The following is a 27,899-nucleotide window of genomic DNA, read 5'->3' on the forward strand; positions in this document are numbered from 1 at the left end:
ATCATCATTAGTCTTTTAGGTCAACATTGGATCATTCAGAGATCCTCACTGAACTTCTGGAGAGAGTTTGCTGCACTGAAAGTAAAGGGGCTGAATCATTTTGCACGCACAATTTTTCAGTTTTTGATTTGTTAAAAAAGTTTGAAATATCCAATAAAGGTCGTTCCACTTTATGATTGTGTCCCACTTGTTGTTGATTCTTCACAAAAAAATACAGTTTTATTTCTTCATGTTTGAAGCCTGAAATGTGGCAAAAGGTCACAAAGTTCAAGGGGGCCGAATACTTTCGCAAGGCACTGTACATATACATACATATATATATATTTTTTTTTTTATATATTCATTTCTTTGTATGGGTGTGTATGTGTTTGTGTGTGTGTGTGTGTGTGTGTGTGTGTGTGTGTGTGTGTGTGTGTGTGTATATATATATATATATATACATATATATATATACATGTATAAAACATTTTCTTATTTTAATTTTTTTTTAATCTTAAAAAGGAAAAGATATATATATATTTTTTTTTGTTTCTTTTTTGATTGGGGGGTACGTTTAATTTAGCAAAATCCTTGTTCCGATCTCCTGGCCCACAATATGTAAAGGTACTGCTGTCTATGTCGGTTGCAGATGGTTTATGTTTAGACCGGCATTGCTTAGCAATATAATCTTGTGATGCTATATCTTGCTTATCTCAGGGATTGACCCAGGGTGACGCTTAAGTGCGCAATATGTTTAAGTTGCAACTTATTATGTTTAGGTTTATTAGATGCTAATTGAACACTTTATTCGCGGGAGCCTCCTCAGTTCATATGTTAGTAGAAGTTCTAGGATAGTGAGAGGTGAACGTATAGTTGGGATTTTATTTTTGTTTTACCTCTTGTTCGAGGTCGAGCCGCGCATTTTTGGCATCGGCCAGACAATGTTTATTATTTTGATTTCTCAATTTTTTTTCTCTCCTACTTGTGCATGCCTGTTAAATGTGGGTTGATGCGGGGGGGGTAAGTGTTGGGGAAATTAGGGGAACAGGGTGGGAAGTAAACGTGCTTGCAGGGGGAGGGGTTGGTTGGATACTGGTCGGGTGTAGGTGCTACATATGCTGATCATGATGGTTTGGTGCGCTTTCTTACCTTTTTATTGAGTTACATGTTATGCAGGCCACTATAGGAACTACAAACGAGAGGAGGGCAGGGCTTACATTCACTTCCTGGAATGTCAAGGGTTTAAATGAACCAATTAAGAGAGGCAAGGTCCTATTGAAAGCACTATCGTCGGATATTATATTTTTGCAAGAAACCCATCTGAAAAATAACACTCATAGCAGACTTAATTGTAGGTGGGTGGGGCAAATGTATCACTCTAACTTCTCTGCCAAAAGGAGAGGCACAGCGATTCTGGTACGGAAAGGAATTCCCTTTCTACATAAAACCACTATTGCGGATAAAAAGGGTCGTTATGTGATCGTAATAGGAGAAATCCACTCTACTTCAGTAACTCTACTAAATATCTATGGGCCAAACTTTGATAACCCCTCTTTTTTCAAAAGAGTCCTTGCCCTGATTCCAGATATCTCCCATACTAACCTGGTCATTGGAGGGGACCTTAACTGTGTGCTAGACCAATATTTGGATAGATCCTCTACCCGGTGAACCCCTACCTCCTATTCAAGCGAATTCTTGAATACCTACATAAAAAATTCTAACTTATTTGATATATGGAGGATCGCTAACCATACGGGTAGGGAATACTCCTTTTACTCTCATGTTCACAATGTTTACACTCAAACTACTCCCCTATACCTGTAATGTGAGGTATCATGATATTCTAATCTCGGACCACAGTCCACTCACCTTCTCCCTGAGATTGGGTGACATTGTACCAAATGAGAGGGTCTGGAGGTTGAATCCTCAGCTCCTCACAGAACCAACATTCTGTGAACATTTTAAAGACCAAATGACATTTTTCTTTGATACCAACGACAACACAGAGACTTCCCCAGCATTATTGTGGGAAACACTGAAGGCTTATCTAAGAGGCTGTATCATCTCCTTTCAGACTGCCAGGAGTAGGCAAAACAGAGGAAAACTGGAAGAACTGGAGGGACAAATTCACTTACTGGATAGGGAGAATGCTAGCCATCCATCTATGGAGAAACATAAAAAATTACCTCTTTAAAATTTGAATATAATCAGATTCTCTCAGGTAAATTGCTAAATCTTTTCTCTATGCCAAGCAAAAATATTTTGAGTTTGGTGACAAACCACACAAATTACTTGCCAGACAACTTCGAAAAAATGTGAGTGACCGAATGATTCACAAAGTTAAATCTGCATCTGGGGAATTACTCTCTTCCCCCAAAGACATCAATGATAAAGCAGATCCTAACCCCTTAATTATGCAAAACTCTTTGGAGGACTGTAATCTTCCTGTCCTGAACCAGGAAGATTCTAACTTCCTGAATAAGGAAATATCTCTTGATGAAATTCGAGAAACAATTAAATCTCTAAAGAGTGGCAAGACCCCGGGCCCAGATTGATACACTGGTGAATTCTATAAAACATTCAGCAACATGCTCTCTCCCTACCTGCACAAAATGTTGGTTCAGGCCAATGAGGATGGAGCTCTCCCTTCTACTTTGGATGAAGCGTTCATTACAGTTATACATAAGAAGGGTAAAGATCCGGAAGAGGTAGGGTCATACAGACCAATATCTCTCCTTAATACAGACCAAAAGATTTTAGCAAAAACTCTGGCTAACAGGCTTAGCACTTTAATTGGCAAATTGGTCCATTCGGACCAGACCGGCTTTGTCCCTAACAGAAACTCATTCATCAATCTCAGGCGCCTCTTCAACAGTATGAGGTTACCCAACGTGGACCTTGCCGTTATATCTCTTGACGCCGAAAAGGCCTTTGACCAAGTTGAGTGGCCTTATCTATTCAAGGTCTTACAGAAATGTAATATTGGAGATGGGATCATAAATTGGATGCAGCTTTTATATAGGAACCCCTGTGCGAGAATACTCACTAACCAATCATTGTCGCAATACACGGCTATAATAATAAAGATACTCTAAATAAGACTTCCCTATACGCAGATGACATCCTCCTCTATGTAATAGAACCCCAGGCTAGTATTCCAGCTATTCTTGATGTGATCAATTTGTTTGGTACCTTCTCGGGATACAGAATAAATTGGAACAAGAGTGAATTAATGCCCATACGGTTGCAAAACACCTCCTGGCTAGAACATCTCCCAGTTAAGTTATCTACAGAAAAATTTACCTACCTAGGAATTGTAGTTACCAAGCAATACTCTTTACTATTTAAAGAGAATTTCCCCTCTCTGATGCAATAACTCAAGGCAAACATACAATTTTGGAGAACTCTCCCAATTTCTCTTGTCGGAAGAATTAATGCCATTAAAATGGTCTTCGTCCCACAACTGCTCCCAGTATTCATACCTAAATCCTTTCATAAACAACTGGACTCAATTATCAATCATTTCATCTGGGATTATAAAACACACAGGATAGGTAAAAAACACCTCTGTAAATCCAAGATGGAAGGAGGATTGTCTCTATTTTATTACTGGGCCGCTAACCTCCGCGTTGTTACGTTTCTGCTGGATGACGCACTTCCGTCATCCAGCTGGTTTAGTATGGAGCGTGAGGAGTGTCACCCCTTCTCTATTGGCGCTGTGATTTTGTCGCCTGTCAATCTGGAGATGTCACTTTATTGTAACAATCCTATTATACATAGCACAGTCCGAATCTGGAAGAAAATTAAAGTCCACTTTGAGTTTAGACCAATGTCATTCATGCTCCCTGTCGCCAGGAATCCCTCCTTTGCCCCCTCTAACCTTGATAACACCTTTGAGCGATGGGGAGAGTTGGGGATAAGTATCATAGGGGATTTATATATAGAAGGGACCTTTGCTTCCTTTGAGTTGCTGAGGGAAACTTATAATCTTCCCAGAAGTAATTTTTTCAGATACCTACAAATTAGAGACTACGTTAGAAAACACCTCCCAACATTTGGGAATGCTAAACCTTCCATGTTTGACGGATGCATAAAAATATGCCCCACCTCAGACAAACTGATATCGTGTCTATATGATGCTTTTCAATCTGTTAGTACACCTTCTACACATGCCATTAAGGCAAAATGGGAGGAAGAACTAGGGACTGACATTTCGGTGGCAGACTGGGAAGAGAGCTTGGAGTATATCCACACATTCTCCATTAATTCCAGACATCGTCTCATACAATTCAAGGTATTACACAGATTACACTATTCCAAAACTAAACTGCATAGGATATTTCCTGATACATGTGTGATAAATGTCAGGCTGCGCAGGGTACACTACTCCACAGCTTTGCCCTATGCTCTAGCTTGCATGGTTATTGGTGTGGAATTTTTGGGATCCTCTCTGAAGTTTTGGAGACTTCATTAGACCCAGACCCGCTTCTGATAATCCTGAGAGTGTCTGAGTCCCTAAACAGATTAACCAACCCCCAAAAACAACTCGTCTCTTACAGTCTCATTTCGGCAAAATAATTAATCTTGTTGTTTTGGAAAAGGAGGGAAGCGCCCTCTACCAAATTATGGCTCAGTGAATTGGCAAACACTGTACACTTAGAAAGAATTAGATATATTCTGAACAATAAATGATCAACATTTGATCAAATCTGGCAGCCTTTCCTCTCCTACTTGGACGAGTCGGCGCTGTGAACTTGTACTTATTAACGCACTCTCAATTGTAATATTTTAATCTACCTTTGGGCATCATGTGCTGGCCCTGCCACCCGAGCAGTTGGGGGGGTGGGGGAATAAAGGGGGGATAAACGGGGGGAATAAGTGGGGGGGTGACATCTACCCTCTTTCCTTCTACATGTTCTTGTCTTGTATGTCTTGTTTTGTATTATTTGTTTTGTACCCAGAACTCTGGGTCTTGTTGTTCCTGTCTGCTCTCTTATGTTTAGATAAGAATTGTATACATGTCTTATACACCATTCTTGTGTGTGTTCAATAAAAAATATTTGAAACAGAAAAATGTCATTTATTTTCTATTTTTATTTCACCTTTATTTAACCAGGTAGGCTAGTTGAGAACAAGTTCTCATTTACAACTGCGACCTGGCCAAGATAAAGCAAAGCAGTGCGACAAAAACAACCACACAGAGTTTTGAAAGCTCTTTACCAGCCGCTACATAAAAACACTCCTGGCACTATACCTTAAGTGGAGAATGAATGCAACACCTGCTTATGAACCGAACCGCAGGCTGCGAAAGAACACGAGGTATTAAAATAAGGAATAAAAAATACAAAAGTTATTAGATGAGACATAAGCCCTGTGGCTATGGTTGTGTTTTGTACACTGTCATCCCAGAGCAGATTCAAATATGATATCGTGTTCTGTTTATGGGACGCGGGTGTGTGCATTACAACACATTCTGCCAGACAATATCCTACTCTGCCTGTTATGAGTAATCACACTGAAACAAGAAGGCAGTGTAGAACTCACAAAGCCCCTCAGAGATGAAATGGCACCCTTGAGGCGTGACAGGAGTGATGGAGGTCATTTTCTCTTCAATGCAGATAACGTAGAGTCCATATGTAGAACTGGTGGGCTACCAGATCATTTCTCTTCACATTGTCCAACGTTACATTGTCCAAATGATTTGTCCCCATGGTGAAAATGTGCTTAATGATCTTTGTTTCTGTGGCTATAATTCATTCATTAGTCTAATAGGAGACGTCGTTAGTTTGATCAGACACACGTAAAGGAAAGTACACTCTGGTGGGAGCTGATCATGTGGAACGGGTTGGAGGAATTTGCATCACTGTGAGAAGTTCTTATTCCGTTGTTTAATTAAGGTATTTCTGGCTCTTCAGGGAACACCCCATCCTGACAGTGACAGTCACATGATGACGATACTGGAAATTCAAAAAAATTATATGACATGACATTGCCGGCGCCAATTTTGCTGATGATAATATTAGAAACCATTCAAGGTCTTACATTGGTGTTTTGCACATCCTCTCTATTTTGAACACAAGCTATATTTCTCAACATCTGGTTAATACCTGATGAAGATTGCTTGCGACTAAACATACAAGTGAGGCCGCTTGTAAAGTAGCGATATGGTGATGAAAGACAGGCAGCTTCTGCTGAGTTCCAATAAAGTTGAGTTCTTCTTCTCTGTCTGTGGCGCTCTTCTTCTCTGTCTGTGGCGCAAGCTGTATCTGTCCCGGTTGGAGAGTCATCTGTGTGTCAGTGAGAATGCCCATCAGGGCTGTGAAGTGTGGTCTTTGGTTCTCCATGGATCCTGTCTGGCTGTGGCTGCTGTCTTTGTCCGTACTCCATCACCTTAATCTTCCCTCATAAATTACCCTGCCCTCTGGGGAGGGGGCTTTGATTTAATAAAGCTGCCTGCCTGTCCCAACAGACTGTGATCGCTGATTTACTCTAGACCTGGCTGGTGCATCGCTGTGTGTGTGTGTGTGTGTGTGTGTGTGTGTGTGTGTGTGTGTGTGTGTGTGTGTGTGTGTGTGTACAGGAGGGTCATGTGTAAAAATTAAATTGTGTGTACGATTATGTGACTGAGTGGGTTTGTGAGGTCAGAGCTGGTGTCCTTGTGTTGGTTGTTGAACATAATGATCTGAACTACTGTAGTAGGTTAGAGATCATCTGGTGGTTGAGGCAAGGTTTAGATTGTAGCCTATCAATTGTACATACTCTATTCCACTTTGTAGCTGAGAATAAGCAACTCAAGATTGAACTGAATCTCCTAGGGTTTAGCTGCAGAACATCTGAAACTAATTACAATCTAGACTTTACCCCCCTGTGATTTCAGTGGTAAACAGAAGCCTTCGAGGTAAACAGTAAATTCAATTGTTTCTGATTAGGCAGAATTAAGATATTATAAAAGTAAGCATATGCTATCACTACCATCAATGCCTGAAATGTATGGTGTCAATTTAATCTGTTAGTTTAAGTTACCCCATTCAACCTTGTAAAAAAGCTGCAGATAGCAGCGTATAACGGAGAAGCAGATATAACGGAGAAACTACACCCTACCCCTTTACTCTCTCAGAATCACCTTTATAAATATGGCAGCTGCTCCTCTCTCCCCCCTGCCGGTGGGTAGAGTACAGGTGGTGAGGCAGGAAGGCCCAGAGGGCTCTGAGAGGATGTCTGCCATCATCACCCCTCCTGGGTCAGTACAGCTCCAGAAGGGCCAGGGGAGCTGCGGTGCTGCGCTGGCTATAAGACGTCTTAATGAGGCCCTCTGTCTCTCTGACATGCCTCTACGGCGTCCTGACTGGGTGACAGAACCATTTATCTGGGAAATATCTCAGCTCAGCCCTCCTTGAAGAGAGGGGTGCAGACTGCAGATAGGTGCGGAGCATGCTCACACAGTATAGCAGACCTCCATGGGTGTCTAAATAGGATGTTTCCATATGCACTGGCTTACTGTGAGTTAATGTTGCGCAACAGCTTGCTATGACATTGTGCAGAGAACGATAAACTCAAGAGAGATGTTTATATGCAGCAAATAGTAGACATGAAGTTATACTTCAAATTGTCTCTGGTATAAGCAAGCAAATGGTTTCATCGCTATTCTACCTAGGGGGTGCATTGGACACCTCCTGGGTAGAATAGTTTGCATCATGAACTACGGGGGATTTAACCTATTTATTGTCACTCCCTGATCTGTTTCACCTATCTTTGTGATTGTCTCCACCCCCCTCCAGGTGTTGCCCATCTTCCCCATTATCCCCTGTGTATTTATACCTGTGTTCTCTGTTTGTCGCTGGCCAGTTCGTCTTGTTTGTCATGTCAATCAGCGTGTGTTGTATCAGCTCCTGCTTTTCACCAGTCTCTCTTTTCTTATCCTCCTGGTTTTGACCCTTGCCTGTCCTGACCCTGAGCCCGCCCACCTGACCACTCTGCCTGCCCCTGACCCTAAGCCTGCCTGCCGTCCTGTACCTTTGCCCCACCTGTGGATTACCGACCTCTGCCTGACCTGTACCTTTGCCCCTGTTGCTGTAATAAACATTGTTACTTCAACTCGGTCTGCTTCTGGGTCTTACCTTTATCCTGATAATTCATATTATGTTTTTAGAGTCATCGCAATTTCCCCTCACGCAATCCCCGGTGAAATTGATGTTTTATGTCCAAAGACTGTAGCATTTCCATTTGATACCCCCTAGAGACTAGTATAATTCTCCTTTTACAGAAAAACATATTTGCACCGCTATCAAACTGTTAAATGCTTTGAAAATACCCTATAGCTAGAATAACCCATTAAATAGGCCTGCCAGTGTTTCCATTTTGAAATACTCAGGAGGGAAAGCCCATAATGCAATGTTCTAGCATTCGGTGTCCCTCCGCACCAATTGTCAGGGCCCGGGTTCCAAGTATGGGCTGCTGCTCTATCATGGTTCAGGAGTATGACGAGGCTTGACTCTCAGGGTTCTGGGGCTGTTATAGATCTTAGGGTCTATTCTAAAATGTTCGTCAATGAGAATCACCTTTTAGCTGACGTCTTAACCAGCTCTCCCTGTTGTCTACTTTGTGCCTTCCTACCAGCTGTAGTGCGTGTCTCTGCTCACTGCCTTCTATAACGTCTTGATTATACCATTTTGAAAAGCTGTTCGTCAATCAGCCTCTGCTACATCTCTGCAATGCAGAGCTCTCACTACTCTCTATTCCATATCTCTGTATATTTGTTAAAATTATGGATCTCTTTGTATTTACTTGAATTGTTATTCTCAGACTGCCTACCCTAGATATTGATCAACCTCAAATGCTCTCAGCAACCTTTCATCCGTCACAGATGAGTTGCTTGCAGTTGTCTAAGAAAGTGGTGCATGCTATTTTTACAGGAACATACCGTACACATGTGTTTTTGTGTTTTTCTCCATGGGTGAATCTGTCTGCAGCAGCTTGTTCATTCTGAGTACCGGCATGAGTCTCAGACACCGGGGGCTGGAGTTGACCGTGTTCATCGGCTGCTTCCTGTATGAATACCAATGCAACTGAATCAAAGAGAGTGATTAGAGGGGTCTGTTGTTTAACCCCAGGGCCGAGCGCTCCAGTTATTAGTTTGTTTACTTAGCTATTAGCATTGCTTTCTGTTTTTCTCTCCCACTCAGTATGTCCCAGTATATTCCTGCTTTGTGTTAACTGCGCTCATTAAGGAGAACGAGGAGAATGAGGAGGCGGAAGGCCTTTCCCGTCACGACGCCAGCGAGGTGATTTAGAGAATGACAATGCAAACATTATAGTAGTTGACCCTGGTGCAGGTAGAACCCGCAGCTGGCACTTGTTGTCCTAGACCTTGTCACTCATAGAGTTGTCATACCTATGACTAATATAGGTTCAGATGAAGCTGGCCAAGTGAGCAGTCCCTACACGGATACCATGAATTGTGGTATTCCATGTTTTCCTGACTGACTACATCAACTCTTTTTGTGTGTGATTAATTTAGCATGCGGGAGGAAGATTATGTTGAAACAGCTGTTGATCTTGCATTGTGCTCTTTGGAAAATGCATTGTGTTCTATTTTGGACTTCTAATATTCTTGATATGATTTCGAGGTTCTTCTCTCATCAACTGAACAACAACGAATTTGGCTCTGTACATAACACTGGAGATGACTGGCAATCATCAAGCATGACATCCATACAGAAACTAGCGTAATGGACTGAAGGATTCATTTATGCTAATATTGGAAGACATTGACAAGAGGGGTGATTGCTTATTAAATCTTTCTCTGGAAGTAGCGTATATAATTGTACACAGTCATGAAACCTCCACTCAACCAGTCTTCTATTGCAACTTTTCAATCAAACGCTTCCCTCTTGTACATTTCCCATGTAATCTGTTTATGAGGCAATTTCAGATTTGTGCGTAAACAGCCCAACAACTTCACAATTAGCTCAATGTGAGATGAATATCAACGAGATTCTATTGCCACCCCCCTCGCTGCTGTCTGACTACAAAAACAGCCTGTTGGAGAATGGACCCCCGATTTTAATGGCTAAAGGAAGCAGGCAGTGAATACTACAGGCTAGTAAAACCGCCACGATAAAAACATTCAGAGGTCAGGGGATTTGTTTTTTTCCCACATATTATCTAAAACCCGATAAGCAGGTCTGTTCACTCTGTGCTCTCGGACAAAACCATGCAGCCTCTGCATATTTATTCAACCTCATCCCATCCCCCTAGAAATCCCTGCTATCGAAAAGTGGGATTTTACAGTGTTCATCATCCTTTGGAGGAAAGCAGTCTATTCTGCTGAGCTCTGACTTTACACTGGAATAAAAAGATTTCTGTCTAAAGTTCAGGGGAGAGACTGGGAGAGAATGGTGCGAGGGTTAGCCAGCCACAGGAGGGCTGATAAGAAGTGAATCAATATTAAATCGGTATCATAAAGGTTAGCTCAGACATTATGGCCAACTACTGTCTTTCACCATCCAGCACAGTGAGATTTGATTGATTTGATTTGATCAGGTTAATCTTGATGGCAATGCTGGACCTTCCTTTCAAACCTACCAGTATTAAATCTATGTAAATCAGACCTAAACATTTGAAGGCTGTGAGAAATGGGAACAGTGCGTGTGGAGTGCTGTATGAACTCATCATCAGGCAGTAGAGTGAATCAATGGTGGCACTCCCAGAGGTTTAGTAGCTGATGGGAAAAGAACGGAGGAGGGGTTTTCTCTGAGATAATATAATTACATTCACAACTAGAAAGAATTCCGGCGAGGAGTCCTTTTAAAATTAAATTTCCCTCTGCAAGAGGAATAGCAGGGGATACTCCTGGAAAAGCAGGCGAGGATATCTGGGTGAAACAAAGGTTACAGGATGGAGAGGACGTCTTCTCTCTCAACTCTGATGTAATACTATCTGAGGTCAGAGGTTACTACAGTGACAGAGATTTAGGCTATCCTGTTCCCTTTGTAGTTTACACAATGCAATTCTCATAGCTTAACTGTGAACTCCTGGCAGGAACATATAGGAATATACAGCTTTTTTGTGTGAATGAATGCATTGTTTATGCTGTCGATTTGAACTCTGTGAGAACTTGTACAGTTTGTACATTTGACATTGCAATTGCTGCAATACCGATGGCATCTCAATGGCTCTTTTCAGATATTGCTATTTTGCGTTGTTTGGTTCTGTATCCATCGAGAATTGGTTTGTGTTTAATGGATACAACGCTTATTTTAAAATTGACTTTTTGTTTTCTAATTTCCTGCCATAACAATGGCCATAGTAAACGCAAATGCTGTTGTGTACGAGAGAAAAGATGGGAATAACTACCGAACCTAGTAAATCCCGTCCCAAACATCAGTGACACTCCCACGGGCAAAGACCAGGATATTGTGTTGTCATCTACAGTCAACAATGCACGGGGAGGGATTATCAGAAAACAAAAGGAACTAGTATGTTTAGTATTCAGAAGGTCTGGTCACAATCTGCCAATGGCAAAAACAAGTCCTCTCCCCACCTCGGCCCAATCTTCAGGCCCTTCAGATAAATATCCCAACATATTCCTTCAGCATTTATTATTTCACTGTTTTCCACTGTAATGTTTATCTTGCCCATGCAGAATAGCCCTCTGCTGTCATGTCCATGTGGGAGAATTGAATTCTTCGGTGAGTGGTGAAGAGGACGTTACGTTCCTGCATGTCACTGATAACTTTCTGCATTTGACCACGTATTGTGTCGAGCCGAGTGGCTCCTGAAAGCAAAAGTACTGTAAGTTACTTCTTCCCGAAAGGACGCTAAATAGATTCACACTCTTACATCCGTTAAAGTTTAGAGTTGAAATGTGGACAAATGTTTTGAAAAGGAAATAGAGGAGATTGAATTAGGGCAGACTTGAAATATGAATGCGACTTGATCTTTACATTTTCATATTTTGTTGCCATATTTTGGTACTCTTCAAGGAAATAAAAACAATTTCACACACGCTTTCCGTACAAAAAAATGTTTTATTTTATTCATAATGAAATCGGAATGTATAATGCATTACCTATCCATTGTGATCAAGTTTGGAAGGCGTGTTTCGAATAGTCAGTAGTTTATTTCTGACTGATGGCTTTCTAACTAATTAGTCAAGCCTCGACATGAAAACCTGTCAACTGGATGGTACCCAGGTCTGCTGCTTCTACAAATGACAAGAGAGAAAGTTCTGGAAATGCTCCATTGACATCCAGGTGATTGGTCATTTTTTTGCATCTGTCTCGCTATTTATTTCCATCTCTCACTCTCTTAGCTGGCAGTCCTATCTACAAAGTCATATTTTTCTCCAAATGCCACTTTCAGGGCAAAAATAGTAGCTTAATAATCATGATAATCAACTCTGTAATCTGAGTAGATCTACATGTAGGTGTATGTGGGGTTTTGACCCCAAAAGGGTGAAATACCACTATTGGAACTGGCCAAAACAGGCAGCTTAGACACCATTTCCATGCAGCAAGTCACCCCTCCCAAACTCTCTCCATTCCGCAGCCATTTTCCAGAGCGATTTCTGAGTATAATAGCACTCACAAATCATCCGCTGGGCAGTGGAGTCTGGGAAATTGATGTCCCTTCATTTCAAAACAATGGAGGTGCCTTATGAGGGGGCTCATGATGTCATAACTTCAGGGGCTGACAGACTGGACAGGGAGAGGGAACGTGGCCCGTGTACAGGCGCAGGGCCAATGGAACCCTAGGCAGGTACGACTCAATCAATCCCTGCACTGGGGAGACGTGGGGCTGTGGTCCATGTAGCCAGCAGACATGCTCAATCACATCTCCTCACAGTGAACAAATTGACAGCCTTTACTCTGGGTATCAGCCCCTCCTAATCCCCCTAGTCTGCCAGCTTCTTTCTCTCCTTCCCAATCTTACATGCACAGAAACAGGTAATTCAAAGGATAATCTAAGACCATATACCTCATCATTCTGGCAGACACCGCCTGCACAATGCCTCATTGGGTCAACCGGGCAAAGCATTGAGATCAAAAGTAAACAAAGTTTTTCAAAGTTGCATGATAAACTGAAGACAAAGAGAGAGAGAGAGAGAGAGAGAGAGAGAGAGAGAGAGAGAGAGAGAGATGTGTTGTCGCAGAAGTTCGGTTTTTATACGTCTCTCAGTCCACCAATATACAGTCAGGCAGGCTAATATCAGTGTGGATTAAAGAGCTGCTGGGGTTTGTGTGAGAGACATTGACTAATAAATAATTCATGCAGGCCAGTGGAGGAAGTCGATAAATCTCCCGTTTTTGAGTCCTGCATGCAATTTAGAGGGCCGGGCACCGTTGGAACGGACGTTCCACTGATTTAAACCCATAGATGAGACGAATAAAACCATAATTTCTAAGGGGAAATTCAAATCATCAACCCTATCCATCAAACCCCTTCTGTGTTCTTTTGATTAATGTTGCTCCCCTGTAGGTTTATGTGAGAGCAAGGGTTACCACAACTTCCAAAGAAAATATTAAAAAGACACTTACATACTGGATTACTCCCAACCAAGGGTGAATTGGAAGTGGATTGACTTGGCTGGGCTCCTGGCTACACACCTGGTCTCATACATACTTATGGAACGCGACTGCGTTTTTGAACGAGTCGCCCCGCGGTAGTAGAACCTTTTCACACCGGAGGCACTGTGTCCTGCCTCACCAAATCCAACCATCACTTCAAAGAGACAGGACAACGGTGATCTTTGCATGACGGATCGGTCTTTCCTGGCTCTAAGCACTGGGGAATGAGTCGCTATGCGTATCTGGGTCTCGCACACCATGGCCTTCCAACAGTCACAAATAACACAGACACTAGAACGTCACCCAATCAGGATGGAACCAGCCCCCACCCCCGTTCAATGTAAAATGGATGCCTGGTCTGGTTTGTGGAGATCATAGCAAGGCTGGCAGGATACGCATCCCTGGGAATGTGAGGGGACGGTGTGTGGAGTGATGACATGTGATTTTTCCTGTGCTGTCACCGAGGCTGTGGCATGGATGGCTGCTTTACAGACTCTGAGCCGGGGACTGATGGCAGAACGTGAAGAAAACAGACGGGGGGATCTCTGTCTGCTTACGTTCGTCAGCGAGGGTCACTGTCATGACCAATCCTCTGATGTAAATGAGGCTAACCGCACCGTCTTGAGACACACACACACACCTCTCTTTCTCAGAACAGAGCACATCTCCAGGGCTGTCAGACAGGGTTGTGAGGTTAAGGGAGGTTGGCACAGCAGAGCAGGAGCAGAGCAGGCTGACTGTCAATGCTGTTGACAGCAAGACGGACGAACCAATACTTGAGGGAGCAACAGGCCCACTTTCCCTGTTTTATTAACACACTGTCCTGTCAGGCATGGATGTCTCCCAAATGCATACTAACCCTCCTTCATCATCCTTCATGACCTGCTATCATTCACCTTAATTTCTTCAGACATCAGTATACACTCATACACATCCTATCATAAACACCCTACTCCTCCCGCCTCCCCCCTCTCCCCACTCACCCCTCCTCTAAACCCAAACAGTACGCTTTTCCCCTGTTCAGGCCTCCGGATCCATACATGAGAAGTTATTGGGCCAGGCCGGCTGGAGGTAGCACAGTCATTTCTCACCACTCTGTGCCTCGGAGGAGAGTCGGTGATCCCAGTCAACATTAACATCAGCTTTCTGGAGCAGGGCCTCCATTAAGAACCAGCTGCATGGGAAAAGCCCATCACAGCGCTTAGGCGAGAAGCAGAGCTAGAGAGAACACACGAGGGGAGGGAGGGAGATGGAGACAGACAGGCGACTGTGGGGAGAGGAGAGGGAGAATAATGAACTGAAACAGAGGAGGAAGGAGGTCAGGTTGCGATGGAAAGGAGAACAACTGAACCAATAAATCACAAGTTAATAGATCACTGGAAAGACGTCCCCTAGGGATCTCTTTCCAGAGCCACGAAATTACACAGCTTAATTCTCAATCAACTCAGTATGAGAATCCGGGTCCTTCTGGATTAATTCCAAGGTATGTGATGCCTGATGTGATGGCAGACATAATGATTCTACCCAGCCTATTTCAAATATTTTTGCTTACAGGTTGATACACTGGGAGACAGGAGGCCATATTGGTTTGGATCTATGGAGACGTATTCCAAATGAATCAGGTATAAATCAACTAGGAAGGCTGAATAAGTGGTACTACTCTGGAGACCTTTCCATCATAGCCAATAAGTGGTTGATCTTCCAAGTCTAAGCCACTGTCATCCTGTTCACACAGGTTAAAATGTTAGTCATTGTTTACATGTTTTTCTTTTCTCATTCATGTCACCTAGACTTAATGCTCTCTCCTGACATTATCGCTGCTAGGGAGTTTAAGTGCAGTTCATCATTCCACTGCCCAAAACTGTGAAAGCTGTCACGCCTCCAGACTTCAGTCAATAGGCAAGACCATGGTGAGTCACCACTGGCTCGCAGAAATGTTCTCTCACCATGCACATAATAATGAGAAGGATCTGAGTGACCTTAAAGGCAAAATGAGGCAGTTTGGTCGACAGCACCACTCAGCCAACACCAGCCAATTCAGAACCAATGTCTGTGGAGTAAAGATTATATCTACATTGAATGCACATACTGTACGTTTAGTCTGATGGAATAAAGCAGAGCAGATTTCTCATTCAACTTTTTTCGGCATGTATTCATCTCTATACAAGCCTATTGTTATATATCCAAAGACATTCTGTTATTTACAGAAGAAAGTAGTTACTCTTTGGCAACCAATCCCTCCCTTTTCCCTGTAGTTCTGTTTAACTGCAACAAAGACAGCATTGCGGCCTGCTGCTTATACTCACAACAGGACTTGCTTGCTGAAATGAGCTGCAGGCTTTTCTCTAATGAAAGCCAGGGGTATTTAAGGATGGGGACTGACTGGTAAAAACAGCAAAGAAAATTGAATTTTGTCTGTACCTACCGCCACCTCAGGATGTAGGCCAATACGTCACAGACACACTCATCACACGGCATCTGGTCTGATATATCTATGGCCAGGTTGCCACCATCCTGACTGATGAGATAGACCAGTAGGACAATAACCAAATACCTTCCACCTCCACGTTCACGGAACACGGTGAAGTAGAGAGAATAGTGTCTCCTGCATTCTAACAGCTCCCAATTATCTCTTGTCTCTGAGCCGAAGCCCCTCTGATTTTGTCCTGGAATTATTTATTTTTTTATCGCTCGCTTGCCTGTTCATTGTTCTCTACTCGTCTTTGTTCCAGCTGGTCTGACAAGCCCAGACTTTTTCTCTGGTTGTGCTTCTTGTTCTTTTTCTTTAGCGTCCTGACTCCTTTCTTGGATGGTTCCTGGAGAGGTCTGTCAGAGGGTGTGAATTCAGAGAATCTATCCCCCGAGTGTGTTTGTGTTACACGGACACACTGTATTCTCTGGGCTCCCTCGGCAACCTTGTCTCTGCCAACTCAAAGTAACAGCATATCAGACGGGCCGTTCAGTTTGACACGGCTAGCTGACTCAACGGGGAGCCCAAAGATAATAACGGAAATAATAAATCCTTTCAAAAACCCACAGAACTCGCATATAAATACCACATTGAATCAGCGGGGGGACGGCCGGGCACAGTTCCTAAAACGCACACAAATGGCTGAAATACACTCTTTCTCCATGGCATTTATTCCAAATGTCAATTCAGCCACCTGGAAAGGGTTTTGTCCACAATGGTTTCTTCATGAATGTCGGGTCGAGTCATGGATCTGTGTGCAGCAGGTCTATAGGCCAAATGGCTGGTCGTTTCTCTCACTGACAGCCTGAGGTTGAGAAAGTTAGCTAGATATCTAGGTATTGGATGATCCGGACATGTTGTGCTTCTGGCTTATGGAAATGTCTCTGAAATATCATATGTCTGGAGTCGTCCTGGTCTTGTTTTGATAGTGGAAGTATGTCATGACCCTGTTTCCTCTTTGTCCCTGTCGCTCTTCCTCCTTGGGATATATCTACATTCTCCAGTGATTTCCCTCCACTGTCCCCCCGGGCACAGCTAGACACACATCTTTGCTCTTTCTGAGAAATAACAAGAAAATAACAGACATCTACGAAATGCCATCCAAGACAAACAAGGCAGCGGTATTTACAACCGTTATCTGGACTTTGTCTTGCGTTTACGTATAGTTAGACAGAATGGACAGCCGCAGTAAATCTAACTTTACTACACAACATAGTGGAAAAGAAACAAAAGGTTAAATGAGTTATACCTGAAGCTACAGTATAAACAGGTCTGCACTCACAAATGCACAAGAATCAACTGAGGCACTGCTGAATCTGTAACCTCAAATGATCATTGCCTGCATTAGTATCGCTCGGTTTTAACACGTGTTCAACATGATCCACCACCATAGTGGTTAGAGCATTGGGCCAGTAACCGAAAGGTTGCTGGATTGAATCCCAGAGAAAAAAAAAATGAGGAAAGACACATTTCAATTGAATGCATTCAGTTGTACAACTGACTAGGTATCCCCCTTTCCCTTTCCCTTTCTGCTCCTTAAATTAGCCAGCGTCTTGGACAGGAGCATTTTTCTCTGCTATGATTCCGTCATTATCTTCAGTTCAGGGCCTGTGTTTAGCTGGTGAGAGCGTGTGGGCCTGTACAAAATGGAGCTTTTGTGTGAAGCAGTAGTCTCTCCACTACTCTAATTGAAGTTTAATTTTCGCAGATTGCCTTTTTTTTCTCCACTGACACTGGTATGGGAGAAGCACAATTGCTTTGTAAAATTGCATAGGCAATTTACAGACTTGCTTCTTTGGCACATTCTGCAGTTCTGAACATTCACCACAAAAAAAATGATAGTATTTATGTTGCAAGAGGCTCGCAACAGGACTAAACGGAAAAATGGATTGATGCTGTAATTTCGTGCCAATTCCTTTCAATGGTATGTTTTGGCAGTATCTACTGAACAGAGAATGAAATAAAGCGTTCTAGTTTGACGAGAGTGGGGGGCATTTAGGGTTCCTTAATGGTCAGAGGACAGGACCAGGGCAAAGGTGACATAGAACTACAGAGGTTTACAATAAGGATTAGTAATTAAGATGTTAAAGCCTTTTAAGAGTACAATTGAATTGAAAGTGTGAGAATGACCTTTAAAACCATGTTAGTCCTTTACATAGGGGCTGAAAACACTTAGTTCTTGAAAGTGAATGGCTGAGGATGGGAAAACAACAGATCCACTAGGGCAGGGGAAATGCTGAATTAATTCAAGAAATACACATGATTAACCTATCACCTTGGTAGACATGTCAACCTTTGGGGGAAGCCCAGTATCCAGGAGAAAGAGGGCATCATTGTAAGGTACATTCTTAGAAAAAAGTTTTCCAAAAGGGTTCTTCAGCTGTCCCGATTGGAGAACCCTTTTTGGTTCCAGGTAGAACTCTTTTGGGTTCCAAAAAAGGGTTCTTCAAAGGGTTCTCCTATGGGGACAGCCGAAGAACTGTTTCAGGTTCTAGATAGCACCTTTTTTTCTAAGTGTGTAGATGAGAAACAGGAAACAGAGATGATGACGGTGATCCAGGGAATGGTGAATGAAGAGAAAAGGATGGGCATAGGAGTTTGTGTGTGTGTGTGTGTGCATATGTGTGCCAGTGTGCTGTGTGACCATGAGTTTATGTGCGTGTGTATCTGTACGGCTTCCTGGAGTGTGAATGTCAAATGTTTGAGATGCTATCTTTCTGACATAACACAAACCCATTCAGACAGTCTCACTGGTCCTGTTAGTGGCTGTGAATGATTAAAGGCCCAGTCCTGTCAGACTCTGCCTGAAAGAGCTCAAACTCACCAGGACTGTAGGGAGACGTTTTTTCAGCCTCGTATCATCGTCCCTCTTCCTGTCTAATTGCTCGTTAGTGTTCATGACCCGAAAGGGGAGAAATTGACACAAGGCTCTCTCACAAACATTCACACAGTCAGCAGCATCAACAGCAGTAGCACTGTAGTGGAAAACATCCCTCTAGAGTCCAGTATATTCTATCTGGGCAGAGTTGGTAACAATAACAGCCAGATGAGCCAGACTGGCTGTATCATTCTCTACCTACTGAGTTTAGAATGGGGATTGGGAAAACAAATCACCCCTTAACACTTTCCTCTCTTGGACTCATTCTCTGTGTCCCTCACCATCAAATGCAACTCCAATAGCCAACCTGTGTGTGAGAGATTGTCTTCCAATCTCCCAATCCCACATCATGGAGGAATTAGATCTGGCTGCAAAATTACAATGTCACTGCTCCGCCATGGTTCCAACGGGAGCGGGGACTGCTGAATGTTTTATGGAGCCAATAATAATGGAGCTAGAAGCGCAGTGCCGGATTTATCCGGTGCCGAGGCTTAGTGCAATTAAGCACCGGGAATGGCAGCCGGAATTATTACTGGATGAGTGGCAGGACTTAGGAACACCTGAGGCTTCCTCAGCTGTGTCTGAGAACTGAAAACAGGCAGATAAATATCTTGTGATATCGATGGTACTACTACTTAGTAGTACTACTATTACTTTATTATTCATTTATTTATTGAATTGTACCACTTTTTCTCCCCAATTTCGTGGTATCCAATTGTTTAGTAGCTACTATCTTGTCTCATCACTACAACTCCCGTAGGGGCTCGGGAGAGACAAAGGTTGAAAGTCATGCGTCCTCCGAAACACAACCCAACCAAGCCGCACTGCTTCTTAACACAGCGCGCATCCAACCCGGAAGCCAGCCGCACCAATGTGTCGGAGGAAACACTGTGCACCTGGCAACCTTGGTTAGAGCGCACTGCGCCCGGCCCACCACAGGAGTCGCTGGTGCGAGATAAGAAAAGGACATCCCTACCGGCCAAGCCCTCCCTTACCCGGACGACGCTAGGCCAATTGTGCATCGGCCCACGGACACTCCGGTTGCGGCCGGTTACTACAGAGCCTGGGCATGAACCCAGAGTCTCTGATGGCACAGCTGGCACTGCAGTACAGCACCCTTAACCACTGCGCCACCCGGGAGGCCCGTACTACTATTACTAAGCAGTCTTGGTTCTCTGTTATGATACAACAAAGGATTCGGCACTGTCTACAGACAGCAGTAGGGAAGTTCGTTCTTCCATCTCTAAGCTGTGTCCCAACAATAGCTGATAGGCTAGCTGCTAGCCCAAGGTTAATGCAGTGAACCCTCTTGATTAGAATGGAGCAGTGTCACGGTGCACCTCAAAGACACTGCAACCTTTTAGATGCCTGGCTAATTCAGAGGGAGGAGACCAGGAAAGAGAGTTAGAGAGAGATACAGCACGGATGATTCATTACAATGATATCAACAAATCTTCAATTTTCTCCGGCCATGATTAAAGCATGTTGACGCTTATTGGGATGAATCCTGTCCTGGAGGGTTACGTTTAAAATCCGATTGTATGACTTTGTGGCTGTGCCAGCTAGTGACTACCCTGCAGAGCTTCCTCCAGTACATAAGCTTTTACATAAGTCATCCCAATAAATGCCAACCTGCATGATTTAATGTATTCAGGTCTCACCCTGTGGGACACTAAACAGATCACCTAGAACCAATTTTGAAGAGTAATGGCTTCTGATGTATTCTATCAAACTTTTACACTACAATCATCACTGGGTTCATCTGAGGTAGTGTAATTCACCACCGTATAGACTAGAGAGCCCTGAAATACTAAACGGCAAGCTTGGAATTTACAACCAATTACCGGGTCACTACATCTCTTTAGCATTTTTTTATGAAATATGCTGACACAATGCACAGAAGAAGAAGAAAAACACACGACATACCGCTTAGTTCAACAACCTCCAATAGTCTTTGTAGGAAATGCAATGACACTATTTTATTTGATCCATACTTCACAGTGCTAGACGAAGATCTGGAGGAGCATCACTCAGTGCTGTGGAGTTCCTACGTTACACACTATATAAGTTCTGAATCCTTCAACGTCAGATAAATAACCCATCATCTGCACCAGGTGTAATGACTGCTCTTATGACAGCACAATTCAGCTGGATTTTACGCGCCGTGGCTGGTTTGATTGTCCGGATTTTTCAATGTTCCTTGAGCTGAATTGCAGGCTTGCGAGAACCCTATTGTTACAGAATAAAGGCTACAGAGTTGTATCAGGAAATCATGCAACGTGCAACGTAAGTACTTATTTGGAGCGGAGATGGGCATGCTGTATCTCGACACATCTCCGTGTTCTGAGTGGTGTGGGACTAGCATGGTCAATGTAGCTGCTCAAGAAACCGCCTAGAGAGGACTTGCTAAACATCCTTACCGCTCCATTGTGCTCAACATGTTAGAGTGGAAGGTTTGCACATTCTCTTATTCCATTCTCCCATTTTAGCCTAATTACATCCTCTTCCTTAACAAGCCTCCATCGCTGGTGCCTCAGCTTATCCATACAAAGCTAAAATAAAATGTTAATTGCATAAGAATAAAATGAAAAAGTGTGATTTAACACCAGCAGCTCAGCGTCGATGTGGCAGCCTGCTGTGATTGAAAGCGTGATAATCAGGCATTCCTTTCAGCTGGTGCCATCTCTCAGCTCCACTGATGTGCACCGCATCACTGCTCGATCAGCCCCACCACCGCTGGGTTACTGCACTAAAGGCCTATGTCCGTTGAATCAAACACACAACCGACTAAATGTAAACTTTTAAAAATACACCTTTGCTCCTCGCTGCTATATCAAATGCACCCCTGGTGCCAGCCTCTCGAACATTCCATTAGAGCCTGGGTTCATTTAAAAGTGAGCATACATGATGCGCACATGGTGGGAATGTATAGGCAAAGCTAGGAGCGCATTATGTGTTAAGTGTTAACTTTGCAATTGTATTCAACAAGTGAGTAATTATCATGCCTGTTCTGCTCCCACCCTCAGCGGGGAAACATCTTGTTTTCAGGGATACAGTATTTTCAACGTAGCTTCCTTTCCTCCTGAAAACCGGATGTGGGGACCCCGCTCAGGTGTTTAGTTTACGCCTGCTACCTTAAGTTACTTTGCTCTTAAACAGCTGCTCTTTCAAGTGAGGCAGGGAACCTGTGTGACTTCCAGAGCCATTCAAGTGGCCCCTCTCAAGCAGACACTTGCTGCTCTCCTAACAGACCACAACTCTATAGATGGCTTATATGCAAAACATGAAAGCCATTTAGAAAAGTGTAAGTAACATGTTCTGGAGCAGCAACAACTTAAAAATCACAATAGGTCATTCATCTTAATTACAATTGTCCACCATACCTGTTAGTGGCATCGGCTCACTGCATGTCATGAAGGGGTGAGGAACTCCAGCTGAGCTACTGTACAGTAAACCTCCACTTCCACTGTCAAACAGTCTCCATTGTGTTCAGCCCAGGAAGAAGTCTCCGGATGGGGTCAACTTGGGGTGCCCCTATAGAGAAAACACACAAATAGCATCTCACTAAATGGTAACTCTCTCTGCCAAATCAATATAGCCTGTCAATTTGTCCCACCTTTAGTGGGATGACATTGAACAAACTCAACATCTATCTCATGGTTGGTGTAGATACATTGGAGAATGAGTGTAAAACAAAAATGAACACTGATAAAAAAACGACCCTATAGGTAAAAATGAATTAATTCATAGCTTCTCCCTACACACAAACTCAAATCCCATTCTTCCTCTTTACTCACATGGTTAGTAAGCCAGCATGTCAACCACAGCAGCCAATATGCAACACAACATATTCACATTGATGCAGATCTCCAAGTCTATAGAATATGGGTTATGAACCCTATATAACGTGTTACCCTAAGGGTTAGTATATACCTATACAGTACAGTATGGGATAATCGTGGTCATAAACCACAACGGCACAGGGAAATTATGCTTACTCTTTAATGGTTGCGTTTCTAATGTGATATCGATAATATATTGACAGTAATGTACTGACTGTGTCCTCGATGTGTAAACTTAGTAAATATTTACTGAAGAAGTACATGCAAATGCTACCATAAGTGGTAAAAAAAACGGATCCTTTCCAAAACAACCTCGCTCGGTACAGCTTGCATAAAGTATGATAACCAATACGAAAATAGCTAGAGTATTTACCTGTGGATAAATCGACAACGCATTGTATGGATTTCACTGACAGCTTAAAGAATTGTGCAAATTTTTCACACAAATTGCTAGGACTGTGCTGCGTGACCCCTTGACCATACAGCTTAATACATCTTAAACGGTAAAATATTATACAAGTGTACTGCTGCTCACCCCACCTACCGTGGAGGAGGGAATCAGGAAAAATCAGTCGAGTAAGCTTTTCAGCAATTATATAAGGGCCTTTGTATATTTTCAGAAATGTGATGTTTGTGACAGGGGATATGAGGTAGAAAATACCCTCTCAAAAGCTCGCTCACATAATAATGTAGGATACAAATAATCTGATGCAATGGTGTGTGTCTGATCTGCACCATAGCTGATGGCAAGCACGTAATATGGAAAAACGAAATACACCAAATGTATTCCGGGTCTGTACTGTACATGGCAGTGCTGTACAAAAAACAATCGTATTTTCCTCTGGAAATGAAACTAGGTTACCCGTGCATGTTATTTTGTGAAGATAGCGCAAAGGCAATACCAATAACCATTCTGTTAAAGGCTCTTAATTGTGAGCACCAGAATGCACCCTATCAGCCAAGCTGTACCAGTACCAAATACACTTTGCAAGAACCAAACCACTACCAACAATTATTCAGTATTCAATTGGTCTAGTGTTGAGTCTGGCCAGTCTTTATCTCACAAAACCAATTAATTTCAACAATGAATTCAGGGTCACATTGTTCATAATAATTACCAGTGCACTTACGCACGTAAAAGAGAGAGTGCAGAGTCCGCGCCTTTTTGTTAGAAATGATGACCACGTTTTTCAACCTGCACCTGGACCTCAAATGCATCAAGTGCACTAATTAATCAAACACACCAGACACATTAGCAAGAGGTACATTTGCATCCTTCTTCAAAGCATTCGCCCCCTCTGCAATCTGTTAAATGGCCAACGTCATTTAGACTTGGGAGACCAATCAGTAATGCAAGCACAGATTCTTAATCTATAAAATAATTCATGTTTTTTTCTCATCGCCATCATCAACTAGATCAAAAACAGTCATATTTACAGTTTACAGATGGGACAGTCGAGACAGTGTGTCTTTATCCCGGTCTGATAAATGCATATCCTTATCCTTATGTGAGTCTATGGGGCTATTTATGAATAGCCAGGCACATTTGTTCTCCCGCAGTGTGACCAGAGTTTTGTTGGAGATCACAGGGACCCATACATCACATGGGGATGGTAATCGATGCAAAGCACATTTTTATTTTCCAACCTCAAAAGGCTTGCCACGACTGTGACGTTGTCGTGAGGAATTGCACCAGCTTCCAGCGACCTCAAAACACAAAAGCCGTGGCTCATTTCAAAACTTGATTTTGACGCAATTTCTGAAACACGTCATGCAACCTACATAATGAGGCAAGCCCTCTTATATGATCTGTTAAGAAATCTGGAATCGCTCACAATCTTGTTAATGCTGTCCGTTATACAATCATACAATCTGCTAATCTGTGTCAACATGCACCAGCCATATCCAAACTCATCCTTCGGGGTTGCTCGCGCAGTGCCAAGCGCGCTTTTACGCGCACATTCAGTGAGACATGCAGCTTCATCACAGTCGAACAAACCCTGTTGTTTGTCACTAAATCGAAACCCTTCTCTCACCACCACTGCAAAACAACCACGAGTAAACTCATTGCGCATTGGGTGAAATAATTGAAGTTCCTCTCTTTAACATATTCGAGCACGTATGTTCATGCAGCGTGCTGTCCATTTATCGTCATGATGGTGGGGGGCATAAATTAATGGAGGCTGACGACGAAATCGACAAACCATTCCCTGTCTTCCTTTGTGGGGTAGGGGACACAGCAATAGCATTCTGTCCCCATTGGATGGACAGAGTCGTATTTGCACGAGGTATGAAGGTCTCCAAATCAAGGACATCGAGTCCAAATCACGCGTCAACTTCCGGATGCTTCATACTTCACAGCAAAATGACTACGATTATTCAAAACTTTTATTTTAAATATTTTAAACATTAACATATACAAAACACAAATCAACGGCATATTTAAATGGTATACCCTCTTTGTGTCGCACAATAGAATAACAGCTTAACGCAATACAGTTGTAGTAGCCCATAGCCCAAGCGGAAAATTCGATTCTGTTGAACTTGTTTTGAGAAACATTTTTCCAACTCTCACGAAATGCTTGCTGTTATGCTGGAGAGGTGCTTGGCACGGGGATGCGCAATACCATTCCTATAGAGAAAGGAACCGCTCCATAGATGGATCGGCCACACACATGCAAATGGGGGAAAATGTAATATTCCCTTTATGATCATTGTAATTATTAAGACAACTTATTAAAGATTATTATCGTAACATTGTATACCACCCTTGTATATATCGTTTCATTTGTGTTGGATGCAGAAACAATCCACTGAAAGGAAGATATGGATCATATGAGAATGTAATACTTTTTACTTTTCCAAAATAAAAGAGAATCATTCCAATATTGACGACAACAGCAGGTGATAGAAAACAATCTCCATAGCACTATGATCATTTATTTATTTGCTAAGCTGAATTTCATTGCGCAATGTGACAATTCCATTCCGCATCACGGCATGGCACAATATACAGATACCCATGTCTAAAGCGCAAACCATCTCCACTCCCATGTCACTGATAAACACGTTTATTATATCCCCCGATAGGAAATATGACTCCTATGCGATATTTTCTATTGCATAGCATCGGTTGATTCAGTATAATGTAGTGAATGCCCAAGAAAGACATTCATATACCATAGGTCAAGTCGAACCTTGCTTGTTGCGCACAAAGTTCTGTCAGTATCCTGCCACGTCTGATGTTGTTACATTATACACGTATCCCAAGTAAATTGATATCCCCCTATCATGCGCAATTCTCTCCATTCTCTAACCAATTCTCTCCATTCTCTAACCAAATCTTAAGATTTGCATGACCTATGTTGGTGAGTTAATTACCTGCTCTCAGGCTTTTCTGCTACTCGTGCAGCGGGTTACCTTCGTCCGGTGCTCTCTGGAAGTTAGTTGGTCCGCTTCATCACACGGCTGCACGTCTGAGGACATGCTTGTAGAGTAAAGCTGGGGAGGCAAAGCTGGCTTCTTGGCTGGAGAAAGTGGCGAGGGAGGAGAGCGTGTATGTGAGAGACAGAGAGAGAGAGAGAGAGAGAGAGAGAGAGAGAGAGAGAGAGCGGGAGAGTTAGAGGGGGGCGGTGCACAGTGCAGAATTTCTTAGAATATTTGTTGCTGGTGAAATCCCCTGCGTACCTGTCTTGCTTTTTGACGAACAAAACCGACGGTGATGTTCTACACTGATTGTATGCAGAGTTGCAAACTGCGTGATAATTATATTGTATACTATACAAATGATATATGTCCTATCATGGTTGCATTGGTTGTGCTCTGAATGTGCCTAAACTTGATTTGCATTACTTGTGAAATATCGTCTGGGTAGCCAAGGCCGTTTGTTTGAGCGGATTGCGTTGATGCCTTTCAGAACCATGGAGAGCGCACACGACGCCTGAGCAAGAAAACCTGGGGAGAAAGTCAATACGAAGGTAAAGCTGCTGGTTGATCGTCTTCAAAACAGACCTCTGCAGAGGAGGAGTAAAAGGAGTTTAGCCAATTGACCGTACGTGCTGAACTGCACAGCACTCTCAGTGATATGAGATTTGTTTAGCCGCTGGTTAAAACGACTTAACCTATCCCAGAACAATGCCTCCTCATGCTGAATGAGCGCAGCATTGACTGCGCACAGAGGCGTCAAGATCAAAGGGAGCACATGGGCGCCCTCACATGTGTCCTGTTTCATTTTTTATTTGTTGTTTCTTTGTAATACTACTAGCCACCTAGCAATGTTGATGGCTTACAGGCTATCAATCAAGTTCGAGTAGCTAGCTTGTCTAACTATCTTAGCCATGCCTGCTGGCAAGGTTGGCAGACTTTAGAAAAGCAAGCGTTTACTAAATGTACTGAATAAGACTCACATTCCTTTCAATCTTTTACCCAGATTTTTAGCAGAGATGCAGAGAAGCATATTTCGTTTGTTTAAAAAAAGAACCACCAGTCAGGAGGATACAGACAGTTTAGATATGCTTAGATATGCAGAAAAAATACATATATTTTTTACATTTAATAAAGCATAATGATTATGGTTCTAGATTGCAGGAAAAGGCTGTTTTTCAGTTTGAAAAATGCAAAATGCTCCAACCACCACCCAACCACCCTCATATAAAGTGCATTCAGATTGTATTCAGACCCCTTGAATTGTTGCACATTTTGTTATGTTACAGTCTTATTCTAAAAGGTCTTAAATTGTTTTTCCCCCTCATGAATCTACACACAATACCCCATAATGACAAGGCAAAAATAGGTTTTTAGAAGTATCCAGACCCTTTACTCAGTACTTTGTTGAAGCACCTTTGGCAGCGATTACAGCCTCGAGCCTTCTTAGGTATGACGCTACAAGCTTAGCACACCTTTATTTGGGGAGTTTCTCCCATTCTTCTCTACAGATCCTTTCAAGCCCTGACAGCTTGGATGGGGAACATTGCTGCACAGATATTTTATGTCTCTCCAGAGATGTTAGATCGGGTTCAAGTCCAGGCTCTGGCTGGGCCACTCAAAGACATTCAGAGACTTGTACCGAAGCCACTCCTGTATTGTCTTGGCTGTGTTCTTAGGGTCATTGTCCTGTTGGATGGTGAACCTTCATCCCAGTCTGAGGTCCTGAGGGCTCTTAA

The 27,899-nt window shown here is 42.9% G+C and overlaps 1 protein-coding gene across 2 annotated transcripts in view; it reads right to left on the reverse strand.

The window, feature by feature from the left end:
• LOC110499977 (muscarinic acetylcholine receptor M2) overlaps nucleotides 1–26,265 on the reverse strand; it is an 86,872-nt gene extending 60,607 nt beyond the window's left edge. The window contains exons 1-2 of one of the 2 annotated variants that reach the window (XM_021577062.2): nucleotides 26,119–26,265; nucleotides 22,279–22,429 (exon numbers count right to left, since the gene is read on the reverse strand). The gene's annotated coding sequence lies outside the window, so the exon portion shown is untranslated. The remainder of the gene's footprint in view (nucleotides 1–22,278; nucleotides 22,430–26,118) is intronic. The other variant, XM_021577063.2, reaches the window with a different exon arrangement.
• Nucleotides 26,266–27,899: the final 1,634 nt, after the last annotated feature.

This window comes from Oncorhynchus mykiss, chromosome 21 (assembly GCF_013265735.2).
Source record: "Oncorhynchus mykiss isolate Arlee chromosome 21, USDA_OmykA_1.1, whole genome shotgun sequence".
In the NCBI taxonomy this organism is placed as follows: domain Eukaryota; kingdom Metazoa; phylum Chordata; class Actinopteri; order Salmoniformes; family Salmonidae; genus Oncorhynchus; species Oncorhynchus mykiss.